Below are 12218 nucleotides of genomic sequence, written 5' to 3' on the forward strand. Positions count from 1 at the left end.
TGGGGACGAAAGAGAGCCTTTTCATTGGATTGTCACTGATGTCCCCAGACTGACTCAGGTCAGCATGGTCACTGACTACTGTTATTTCTCAAGCATCCACACTCACACGCTCCTCTCCCACTGCTCACAGCCTCCACACACAATTAGAAGCAGACAGGGCTCCACACAAAGCCCTTCCTGTCCTGACCCCAGACAAGCCACTGGCAAGGGCTCACAGTGGACGTGCAGAGCATAAGCACATCTGCCTTGAAGTTCCTCCAGAAGATGCCAGCAGAAGGGATCCCATCTTCCATCTGAGATGCAGCTTGGCCTAGACTGTACACTGGAATCCCACCCTCAGGGATGACAGGGGTCACAGCAACTGAACTGTAACTCCTGTGAACCCTCAGGGCTGAGCGAGACACAGCAGGACTGGAGAGTCAGGAGGGTCTGCAGCTGCAGTCCTCAGGCAGTGGTCAGCATCCTGTACCCACGTTTAGTAAATGGAATCATACACTGTGGAACACTTTCCTGACTACCCTCACTCATCTATGGGTATTGCTCAAGTTGTATCAATTAACAATGAATCTTGATGAGGAAAATTAGCTGCAAACCTGGTGTTGCCATAGGTGAGTATGACTTGGTTCACTCTTTCATTCTATGCACTATTTTCACAAAACATTCTGAACTTTTCTCAGGTGTCCTAAGACTTTTGTTTCTAGAACTGGCTTTCTCAACCTCAGTACGTTGACATAATTATCCTGTGTTGTGGTGTGCGAGACTATCTACAACATTCAGCAGCATCCAACATGCACTAAAGCTCTAGTAGCAAACACACACTCAGCTCCCTGAGACACCGTCCTGGGGAGCAGCCATCACCAAATAAGGAACCCAACAGTTCTAAGCAAAGCCTTGGTTCTATACACTTTGAAACTGCTTGTTTGCTTTGGAGGCAGAGTTTACTTATACCAGAATTCCCTGAACTCCTAACCCTGCTTCTTCCATTTCCCAGGCTAGATCACAGGCATGCACCACCATGCCCATCTGATAATCTCACTCAAAATCAAAGAGATTCTGGTCTATGTCGGTTCCAGGCTAGCTTTTCCAATCAGTGGTGCTGGCCAGTTTTAATTTGCAGTAGATAGAAAGACATTAGACCTTCAGTCACACAACATGCAAAAGTCAACTCAAAACAGATTAAAATTTAAGGACTGAAAATGATACTAATATAAATATATATGTATATGTATATACATATATATTTATATATTTATAGGAAAGCCTCCATGGCACTGGACATTTGAGGTATTCCTCTAAACACACAAGCAACAAAAGCTAAATGGACAAATGGGATATATTTCAAACTAAAAGCCTTCACACATCAGAGGAAATAATTTACAGAGAAGAGGGATAACCCAGAGGATGGGAGAGAACATTTGCAAATTGCACAACTGACAAGGAGTTAATATCTCAACTCCTGCACAGCAAAGGAATGCAGAAAATTCCGTGACAAGGACACATGCTAATTAAGAAACAGGCAAAAGCACAAATAGACATTTCTCCACATGGAACATCAGTACGGCCAATGATAGGAAGATGAAAACTAAGTATAGTGAGATACAGATTACAGTCACAAAGACAGGCCTCCTCATGCCTGTTAGGAGAGCCGATTATCAGATGGCTGGAGCGATAACCCAGGGGCCAGAGTACATGTTACACTTGGAGAGGATGGGCTCTGATTTCCCAGCCCCCACATGGCACACACACAGACATGCAGCCAAAAACAGTTATAACTGTAACACATATGTACATATCTATTTCCTTATATATAATATTATATAAGTAACTAATAAATATTCAAGAGGTGTCCGTTTTCAGAAAGGAAAAACAACATGGAGAAAGCACATTACTGGAGGGAATATACATTACAACTAGAATTGGTACATGATGCAGCAATCCCACTACTGAGCAGAGACACAAAAAGGAAATAAAATCGGTATCTCTGGTGACATTTACACTCCCACATTTAGCCCAGCATAGTTTACATAGCTGTGATATGTAACCCTACAAAGAGATGGATGGACAAAGCAAATCTAGATTGAGTTCACGAACACAGTGCAACGATATCCAACCATTTCCCAAAATATGGTGAACATGGAGAATAACAAGGGAACTAAGCCAAAGTCAAAAAAGACAAATGCTGGAGCTGGAGAGATGACTCAGAGGCTGAGAGCTGGGATGGCTTTTCCACGGGTCGGGAGTTCAGTTCCCCGACAGCTCACAAATGCCAGTAACTGCAGCTCCAACAGATCCTCTACATCTGCTCTCTGAGGGCATCAGTTTCACATACACATAACTACACACACAGGATTTAGGATTCAATGATAATTACCTGTCAGGGTGTTCTGTGTTGTGTGGGTTGGTCAAAAAAGAGGTCAATCCAAGATGAAATTTTAAGGCCTGTGTGGCGGAAGGAAGGCCAGCCTCTGATGAACTGAACCCCCTAAATATGTACAAGTGCACATTTATTTATTGCTACATAGAGTTGCTGAATCTGAAAGCGTCAGCTCATAGGAAGAAATAAAATGGTGGGTGATGGGGGTGTGAGTGGCTGAGGCTGGATGGGCAGCATCCTGGTTGAGGGTGGGAGATGTAGACACATAATGGAGTTGGGAAGATGCTGACCCAGGGCTACAAAATGCCAGCTACGCAACACAAGTTCCAGATACATCATGCAACTCAGTGACGATGACTAATGGTTTTAAAAAAATACTGGGGGAGTAGAAATTATGTGTGCTCACTACAAAAAAAAAAAAAAAATGACAGGTACTTTGATCGTCCCAAAGTACATAAAGACTCTAAATTATCATGCTAGACACAATACGAAAACATTTCATCTAGAACTTTTAAAGAATCTGTTGTTCATTAGCACGGTTTAGTTTCCTTGTCTTTTGAGGCAGGGTCTCACTCTAGCCAGCCTGGAACTTGCTATGTGGGCTAAACTGACCATGCACATACAGAAATCCTGCTGCTTCCGCCTCGCAGTGGTGAGGATAGAGTGTACACCGTGAAGCCTAGCTTTTTGTTGTTGTTCTTAAGCAACTTTCTTTAAAATACAGCCCCTAATCACATTATTTCTAACACTCCCACTCACCCTTGTACTACAAAAAACCTGAATGAACAACAAAGAACCACACTAAACAACAACTAAAACACACCAGGCTGTTATCATACGGCTGGCACCGCACTAACAGGCTTTACAACTGTCATTCGGAGGTTCATGACAAGGCAACAGAGCCAGAAGGGAACAGAACCAAGTCTCCAAACCACACACCACCAGGCCACGTCCCCAACACATTCCACCACAGCATCGCACATCTGGAGCTGGCCAGTATTGCCCGTTTTCACACAGGCACCCTGAAAATTACTAGCTCTCAAAGATACCAAATTTTGTACTATCACTTTCTATTCCGGAAATGCTTGGAAGTGAACAGAAATCGTCTACCACCTCCATACTTCCCCTGTTTTGAAAGGAAGAGGCCTGTAAAGATCAAAGGCTACAGGATGCGTGATGCCAACGATTGTAATCGATTTAGCACATCAGAGTTTGAAAGCCCTAATGCAAACCTCCAGAGATCCCTACCTATAACATCTTGGGGAAAGGGAGTGATTGTGGAGAGATGTCAAGGATCTCAGAAATGATTACATGAATATTAAGTGGAAAAGGAGTGGACAATGTAAGCACAATAGTGGAGGGATGGACTTACACATTCTATGCTCACTTACTGACAATTCTATATTCCACAACTAAACCTCATTTCTCAAACACAATGAAGAGCAAACTCACTCTTGAATCTTACATGTGTAGCAATAATGTTCGCATTCTTCACCAGGCCCTCCTTTTGAACAATGGCAGACTTGGGGAGCATGAGCCAGCATGGGCTCCCAGACTACACAGCCTAGCGAGCACTTCCTTCACTTCCCACGACACTCGCGATGGCTCCAGCTCTGAGAAATGATGGACTCAACAAGTAGCTGCCCTCCTAGGCGGCCCTGGGCGGCCCAAGCTCAAGCCTGGACCCCAGGGACAGCTGCCCTCAGACTGCGTCCCTGACCTCTGGTTCCTGAAGCCTGGTCCTCTGCCCTGTGACCGTGAGAGAGAGCAGGAGCAGAAAGCGACAGCACAGTGACACCGACGATCAGAGCTCGAGACGCGCGTGCAACTCACACGCACACACACACACACACACGCACACACTCATGTACACATGCGCTCGCGCCCGCACACTCAGGCACACACACACACACCACACTCAAGCACGCACAGACACAACCACCGTCCACACCCACACTCAGTCCTCTAGCTCCAGCCTCAGTGGAGAATTACGACAAACACAGATTTCTTCTGCCAACTAGAAAGCTGACCTTCTGCCTTAGCGGCCCCAGGCTGCCAGAATTGGATGGCTGGCTTCTGGCGCAGTGGCCCCTGGGAAGTACAGTCCTGGTTTCTAAGATTCTAGGGAGCCTGCGGCTTGCAATTCAGAGAAATCCCAGCATGCAGCTTGCGCCAGTGCATCCCAGAACTGCACCCAGTGGTTTGTGGGAGTTCCCAAAGGGGTGGGCCCTTAAAGGGGAGGCTTCCAATGAAAGAAATAGTTTGGCCCTGAAACCAGAGCCAACTCTGTCCCTGACTAATTAAAATAACCAATCCCTAAGCAGAAAATCTTCTCCCTGGGAAAACTCCACCCCTGAGATGCACCATATAAGCTCTTGCCTGTTGAGCTCTGGGCTGTGCTTTCCCACCCTGGCAGAGGCACCCACTCTCCTGGACTCCTCCTTCCCAAATAAATCTATGAAACGAGTCAGGGGTGAAGATCTTCATTCACCCGTGCAGAATAGAAGAATCTTGCTGAGATCTCATTAGGGACCTGAGCAGAAAAACCTTGCAGAGACATTCCCTGAGGGGGGACTGAGCAAGGCTGAGCAGAAATAAGGTAACGATTCTCAGAGCCAGAGGAGATTGTTGCACTCTTCTGCAAGGGCTTCCCTTTAGCAGACTGAAGCTGAAGAGGTGACGTCTTCCCGGCCGAATGGAAGCCAATGGGGACTGGGAAGGGGGAGGGAGCAAAGCTCGGGTATATCTGCTCTCACTAGGAAAGGAGAGGTTTGCTATGTCCTGAGGGGAGACCATCCCCCACCTCACCCCAGCTTCAGGAAAGGCCCAGCTTTGGGGTCACAGAAATGAACTTGCTAAGGTATAAATAGGAAAACAATAAAAGTAGCTCTGGGCAGAGGGAAAGTGGTTCTGCCTTTAGAGGATGGATCTCCCTGCAGCCTAGAAAGGCTGGTATCATTCTTAAGGTGCCTCGGAGTTTTCTTTCCATGGACCCATGTGAACCCAACACCAGTGCTGCAACATTTATCCTTTGTGGTCCAGGGTCCATATTAAAATGCTGTGTCCCCTCTTCCCCATTGTATAGCTATATGAGTGGCAGAACTGTACTATGGTGCATAAAGGTGTGTCTCAGTTTGGAAAGCAGCCAGAGAGGCACAATTAGTCCTGCCATTAGTATGTGCCCACCATTAGTGTCAGGGGCTCAATAACATTGCTGTTGTCCAGATGAGTTAACCCACAGGCAGGTCAGTAGGCAACAGAACAAGGGAAGCACCTAGGTTAAAGGTTTTAGACAAGTTCCAGTCCTTGTAATTCATCTGCAGGGAATTGTGGAGTTGGCCTGGCTTACCTGCCTTCAGAGGCATGGTCACAGTTTTTCCAGGTTGGAGTCCGTGGCTCCTGGGGCACTCTGTGCCTTTCAGTTCCTGAGAGAATGGTGTACTTGCTCAGGCAGTGACACATTCAGGCTGCTTTACATTTCTCTGGATGTTCCCTTGGAATCATTGAGGTTTGACAGGACAATTGGTCTTTGATGTTAACCTCATGTACCCTGAAAAGTTTCCAAACATCATTGTATACTGGCAACTACAACTGTATTGATCCTGGCAAATCACCACTATTTTCTGTTTCTGGTAAGAACTTAAATCTGGTTGCTCTCAACAATCAGTAAATGGGACCTCCTGAAACTGAGAAACTTCTGTAAGGAAAGGGATACTGTGAATAAGACAAAATGGCTCTCTACAGAATGGGAAAAGATCTTCACCAACTCCTCGTCTGAGTGAGGGCAGATCTCCAAAATATATACGGAACTCAAGAAACTAGACACCAAAATACCCCAATTAAAAATGGAGTATAGATCTATACAGAGAATTCTCAACAGAAGAATCTCAAATGGCCAAAAGGCATTTAAGGAATTGCTCAACATCCTTAGCCATCAGGAAAATGCAAATAAAAATGACTCTAGATACCATTTTACACCTATCAGAATGGCTAAGATAAGAAAACACTGATGACAGCTTATGCTGGAGAGGATGTGGGAACACTTCTCCATTGCTGGTGGCAGATTCTCAGGAAATTGGGTATCAATCTACCTCAAGGCCCAGAAATATAACTAAAGGATGTACACTCATACCACAAGGACATGTTCTCAGCTATGTTCATAGCAGCAATATTTGTATGAGCCAGAACATGGAAGCCATATAAATGTAGGGCCCTGCATGGACCCCGGGGCACCTTGAGTAAGTCTGAAGCGGTTGACGGGAACATCTTGCCCCAGACTGATTACTGGTACTCTTCCTGTTTTGCTATCACACATATGCTGGGGAGGAGCTAAGCCTGAAAATTTACACTCTTGACTGTGGGTTGTTTTCCACCGTGCTGTGAGTCAGTATATAAGCCCACTCCTTCCCCCTCAATAAACAGCATTCTGGCATTCCTGTAGCATGGATGACCCACTGTCTTGTCTCTTATTTAAATCTCTAGACCTTTGCCCAGTTACTGGAACAGATTGTAGCATGGGCGCTACACTTAGATGCCCATTAGCCTAAAAATGGATAAAGAAATTGAGATACATTTACATAATAGAGTATTACTCAGCAGTAAAAAACACTGACATCTTGAAATTTGCAGGCAAATGGATGGAACTAGGAAAAAAAAAACAAAAGCAAAAACAACAACAACAACAACAACCAAACATCTTCAGTGAGGTAACCCAGACCCAGAAAGACAGACATGGCATGGCATGTGCTCTCTCATAAGTGGGTATTAGATGTAAAGCAAAGGATATCCAGGCTACAAGCCACACCCCAGAGAAGATGTGTAAAAAGAGGCACCACAAGACAGACATACATGGAGGTCCCAAAGAAATTAAAATAGTCATGATCTTCTGGGTGAACTTGGAGGGGTAGGAGGCAGGGCATCGAGCATGAGGACACGAGAGACCAATTTGGGGGGAGGGACAGAGCAGGAGAGCAATGGCCTGGTGCTAGAGAGATTATCAGGGATCCACAAGGATGACCCTGCTGAGACTCCTAGCAATGGTGGAGAGGCTGTCAGAAAGGGCCTTCCCCTTTTATTAGATTAGTGACTACCCTAATTGTCACCATAGAACCTACATTCACTAACTGATGGACACCGATGCAGTGCCCCACAGCCAAGCACTGGGCTGAGCTCCTGGAGTTCAGATGAAGAGGGGGGAGGAAGGATTATATGAACAAGGGGGGGTCATGACCATGATGGGGAAAACCACAGAGGCAGGTGTCTAGAGCTAGAGGGAGCTCATGAACTATGCACTGACAGCTGGGGAACCTGCATGGGACCAAACTACACTCTCTAAATGTGGGTGACAGTTGTGCAACTTGATCTGCTATATTCCCTAAAATTGTAAGGAGAAATCCTGTAAAAAAAAAAAAAAAAAAAAAAAAAACAAAAAACCACTATGTTGCTTTTTACTGATGGTTCTTCTAATGGAAGAGCAGCTTATGTTATTGGTGGAAAAGAATATGTAGTACAGACAGATCCAGCGTCAGCTCAGATAGTTGAGTTACAAGCTGTTGCAATAGTTTTTCAGCTTCTAGTGAATGATTCATTTAATTTATATACTGATAGTCATTGTGTTTTTAAAGCTCTATAAGTGATAAAGATAGTTCCATGCATTGGAACTAGAAATGATCAAGTTAGAACACTATTTGAGCAAATTCAGAGTGCCATTCATCAAAGAAAGTCACTGTGCTTTGTGGGTCATATAAGAGCTCATTCAAACCTTCCTGGCACACTGGCTGAAGGGAAGGAGTCAGCAGATAGATTAGCAAAAATGGTTTCTTTGCCTCAGGTAGAACTAGCTCTGAGGTCACATAACTTTCATCATTAAAACAGTAAAAGTCTAAGAGAGTGATTTGGTTTAACTAGAGGGGCTGCTCGTTAAATCGGCAAACAATGTGACGTGTGCCCACAATATTTACCTGAAAGTAATTAAAGAGTAAATCCTCGAGGCCTGCTTCCTAATCATTTGTGGTAAATGGATGTTACTCATATTGCAGAATTTGGCAAATTAAAGTAAGTGCACATGGCCGTTGATACATATTCAGGCTTCTTAATAGCCATGGCACAAACTGAAGAAGCCACTAAGCATGTGATAATTCGCTGTTTAAAATGTTTTGCTTCCATGGGAGTTCCAAGAATTATAAAAACAGACAATGGATCTGGGTATACTAGTAAAGTATTTCAGCAATTTTGTGCTCAATGGAAAACTGATCACAAAACAGGCATTCTTTATAATCCTCAAGGGCAAGGGAATGTGGAGTGTGGTCATAACTCCTTGGAAATGCAAATTCTAAAAATAAGGAGAGGGGAGTTATGTCCCCAGTCTCCACACAATGCATCAAATCATGCACTATTAATAATTTTAAATATTTCGAGATTTCGAGTTTCTCAACAAGCCTGCAGCTTCAGCTTCCCAGACCTGTGAGTTTTCATCCCAAACCCAAGCTGAGGACTGAACTTTTAGCAGTTAACTATACCACATCTTGAGATGCAGAACTCGTTTTGACGGTTTTTCCCTTTGCGGAGGAACCTCATCTGGAACAAACGAACACTATTATGGACATGATGTGTGGCAAAAGCCTCTCTTCAGCATTTGAACAGGACATGGACAAGAGTTTACAGTTAATATTCAGCACACAAGGACTGTGGTATCTCAAACCTATTTTTGAACTTTACAAGCAGCAGAGCATAGGACTTTGGATAGGGAGAAGGATAAAATTCAGAATTGTGGAGTTAGTCCTACTCCATCCATCATGAGAACATTCTGTTGTCCTTTGATCGAAATGAAATTATGAGAACTGTAACCCAGTCAATTTTTATGTCTGTTGTTATTAATCATACTGGAAACGTAACCTTTGCTGTGCTAGGTGAGTGTTTATGGATTTCAGAGGTCAGAGCTCATTCTGACAGGCATTTGCTGTTATGCTTTTGAGTCTTTAGATACAATGTGGTTAGAAAGGCAGATTTACACTTCGATATAGCCAAAGCCATTCGAGACACCCCAGACCAATTTTAAAAGGCCATTTTAACTTGATTCATCCTCTCCGTTTGCAGGAGATGTGGTAGCCATAAAAGCGCATGTTACCTAGCACGGACAAGCTTGCTCGTGAACTCTCCATGAAAAGTTGGCTCAGAGGTGTGTGGCATCGAGCTATGCATCGCCCCACTAACATTCTTTGTTACAGGGGCTGATAATCCAGGACAGGTAAGATCTTCTTGCCTCCAGGCAACCTAAGACAGGTCACACAGGACGGAATGTGTGACCCAAGGAAGGATAAGCTCTGGTGGGTTGAAGAAGGCAACCTAAGGCAGGTACAGTCATCAGTCCCATTGCAGAAGCACAGGTATTATTTTACTAATTTAAGAAGGGGGAATTGTCGGGGCCATATATTGAGAATCCATTCCATCTTTGCCAGAGAACTCAAATCACTCCTACTGTCCTTAAGACATTAGCTTAAGGGCTACAGGGTGCCCAGACCTCTGTGGTGAAAGTCTCCTTTCTAAATAACAATAGACTTAGGCCCAGACAGGGTTATACTCACCTGAAGGCTAGATGATACAGTCAGCTATGGAGTGCCTGAAGGCAAAGATTACGCACAGTTATGGAGTCCCTTTAGGATTAAGGGAAGTCACTGCTGTTTGCCCTTAATACATGAGAGTAGAAGTCTTCTACCATTTTCCTGCCTTTGGTTGATGACTTCAGTTTGGTGGATGAATAAACTGGGTGCAGTATGGACTGAACCTGCCCTCCTGACACTATCTTATGTTTCTGTCTTTCTTTTTATCATAGACAGCTAGCTTTTCCCTCACCCACACACCCTGACTCAGGAATGGACCCTGGGCTTATCGGCTGGTTCCAATTGCAGCCCCACAAACCCCAGTCTGTGACAGTTGTTTTTAATAAAATCTCTATTATTTGATTTTACCAGCATAGACTTGGTAGCCCGATGCTGGGGTAAAAACCTGCTAGCTCAGAGAGGCAGAGAAAGCACCAGACTGACCCTCCTCCTCTGCCAATGTCCCAGAAAGAGCTTTCTCCTACACCATCTCATACAAAACTCCTCCAACTCAACGTTCCCCCATCACACTTCTTCTGCATCTCTCTATCCAACCTCTTGACTCCCTCTTACTCTCTATGGTTACTTCCTGCCAATTGGTTGCTTGTTCTTCCCCTTGACCTAGGAAATGTTTTTATTTTATCCTGTTTACAATAAGCAGAAAGCTCTTGCATTAAAAGTGTGTGCTAGGGCTGAGCTGCCCCACAGCTACAAAGAGATGTTTTCAGGAAATACAATCTCAGGATCCACAGTGTGATCAATTATCCTACAACATTCTATTTATAGATAGTACCATGGCTATGCATGGCAGTAAGAGTATAGGAACTGTCTGCCTATATGTAGGTGGGCTTTACTTTTCCCCATCTGAGAGTCTAGGTAAGACTGAACAGTTCTGCTCTCTGGGCTGAGGGACCTGTCCCTGAGGCTTGGCCCCTAATCATTTCAGTTGAAGTAGCTATGGCAGGCCACATAACTGCTTTCATCTCAATGAGACTGCTCCCATCTGGGTAGAGCGCTGCATCAAAACCCTTTCAAGAATGTGTCATCTCAAGACAGTCACGGATGAGTACCTGCAGGTCATCATCGGGCAAGAGGGTAGCAGGATTTATGGTCATGGGTTTCTCAAACAAAACATGAGGGTGGTCCAGGAGTAGGGGCTAGAAATGGTCGTGCAGGCATTAGATAGCCAGCATTCTGGTGTTCCTCAGTGGAGGGCCTCCACGGCTCAGGATACTGTGAGTATAAGATCCTAACTCAGAGTGAACCTGTTTGTTTGTTTTTGTTACACTGGCAAAACCTGCCACAGCTCTTAAATAGGTGAGTCATCCTGTGACTACAGGGTCAAATAATTAGGACGGGTATGTCACAAGACATTTTCGTGGTCCCAGGTTTGGTTGAAGTCCCTTTTGCCATATTTGTCTTTTCACAAACTAACAGATGAAATGGTTTTGAGACGTCTAGAATTAGAATTGCTTGGGCTGGAACCAAACTCAGAGCTGTTCTTAAATACTCAAACATCCTTTGTTTACACTCAGTCCATATGAGGGGCTCAGTACCCCCTTTTGTTGGCGTATAGAGGACTTGCTGTTTCCCAAACCCTGGAATCCTAGAGATACCTAGCCACATCTGGTAACTGTTGAAGTGTCTATTAGTCTTTGGAGTTGGGATGTGAAGGGTGGCTGCGGTCCTACTCTGAGACAGGCTCCTTTGGCCTCTCCTCATCAGGTACCCTCTGATGTACAAAAGGGCTTTCTGAGGCGACACTGTAGCCCCTAGTCTAAAACTCTCACAGTCCCTCAGTGGACCTTTTATGATCGATTCCAGTTTAGAGGCTAGGAGGAGGTCATCTATATGATAAGAGTATGGTCCCAGGAAACCTGTGACAGAGGGCAAGAGGCCAACATGCAGTGTCTCTTCAAACCGGGTCGGGAAATGTTTAAATGCTTGGGTCAACCTGGTCCAGGTAAGTTGCCATCTGTAGCCTCCCTTGGATCCCTCCATTTAAAAACAAACATGGGCTGACTCACCTCTGCCAATGGGAGGCTGAAGAATGTGTACACCTGTTCCTCTGGAGAAATCAGACTCATGGGTTTGGGTCCGTGCGGTGGGTGTGAGATCCCAGGTTTCTTCACAGACGAGAGAGGCTTGTTCCACATCCATGTCTTTCAGTCAGGAAATGTGGACTGCAATCCCACTGTTTAGATTTCATTGGTTCATAGGTATCGTTTAATCTGGCCAGTCCTGGG

The sequence above is a fragment of the Phodopus roborovskii genome, unplaced genomic scaffold (assembly GCF_943737965.1).
Source record: "Phodopus roborovskii unplaced genomic scaffold, PHOROB, whole genome shotgun sequence".
NCBI classification, from domain to species: domain Eukaryota; kingdom Metazoa; phylum Chordata; class Mammalia; order Rodentia; family Cricetidae; genus Phodopus; species Phodopus roborovskii.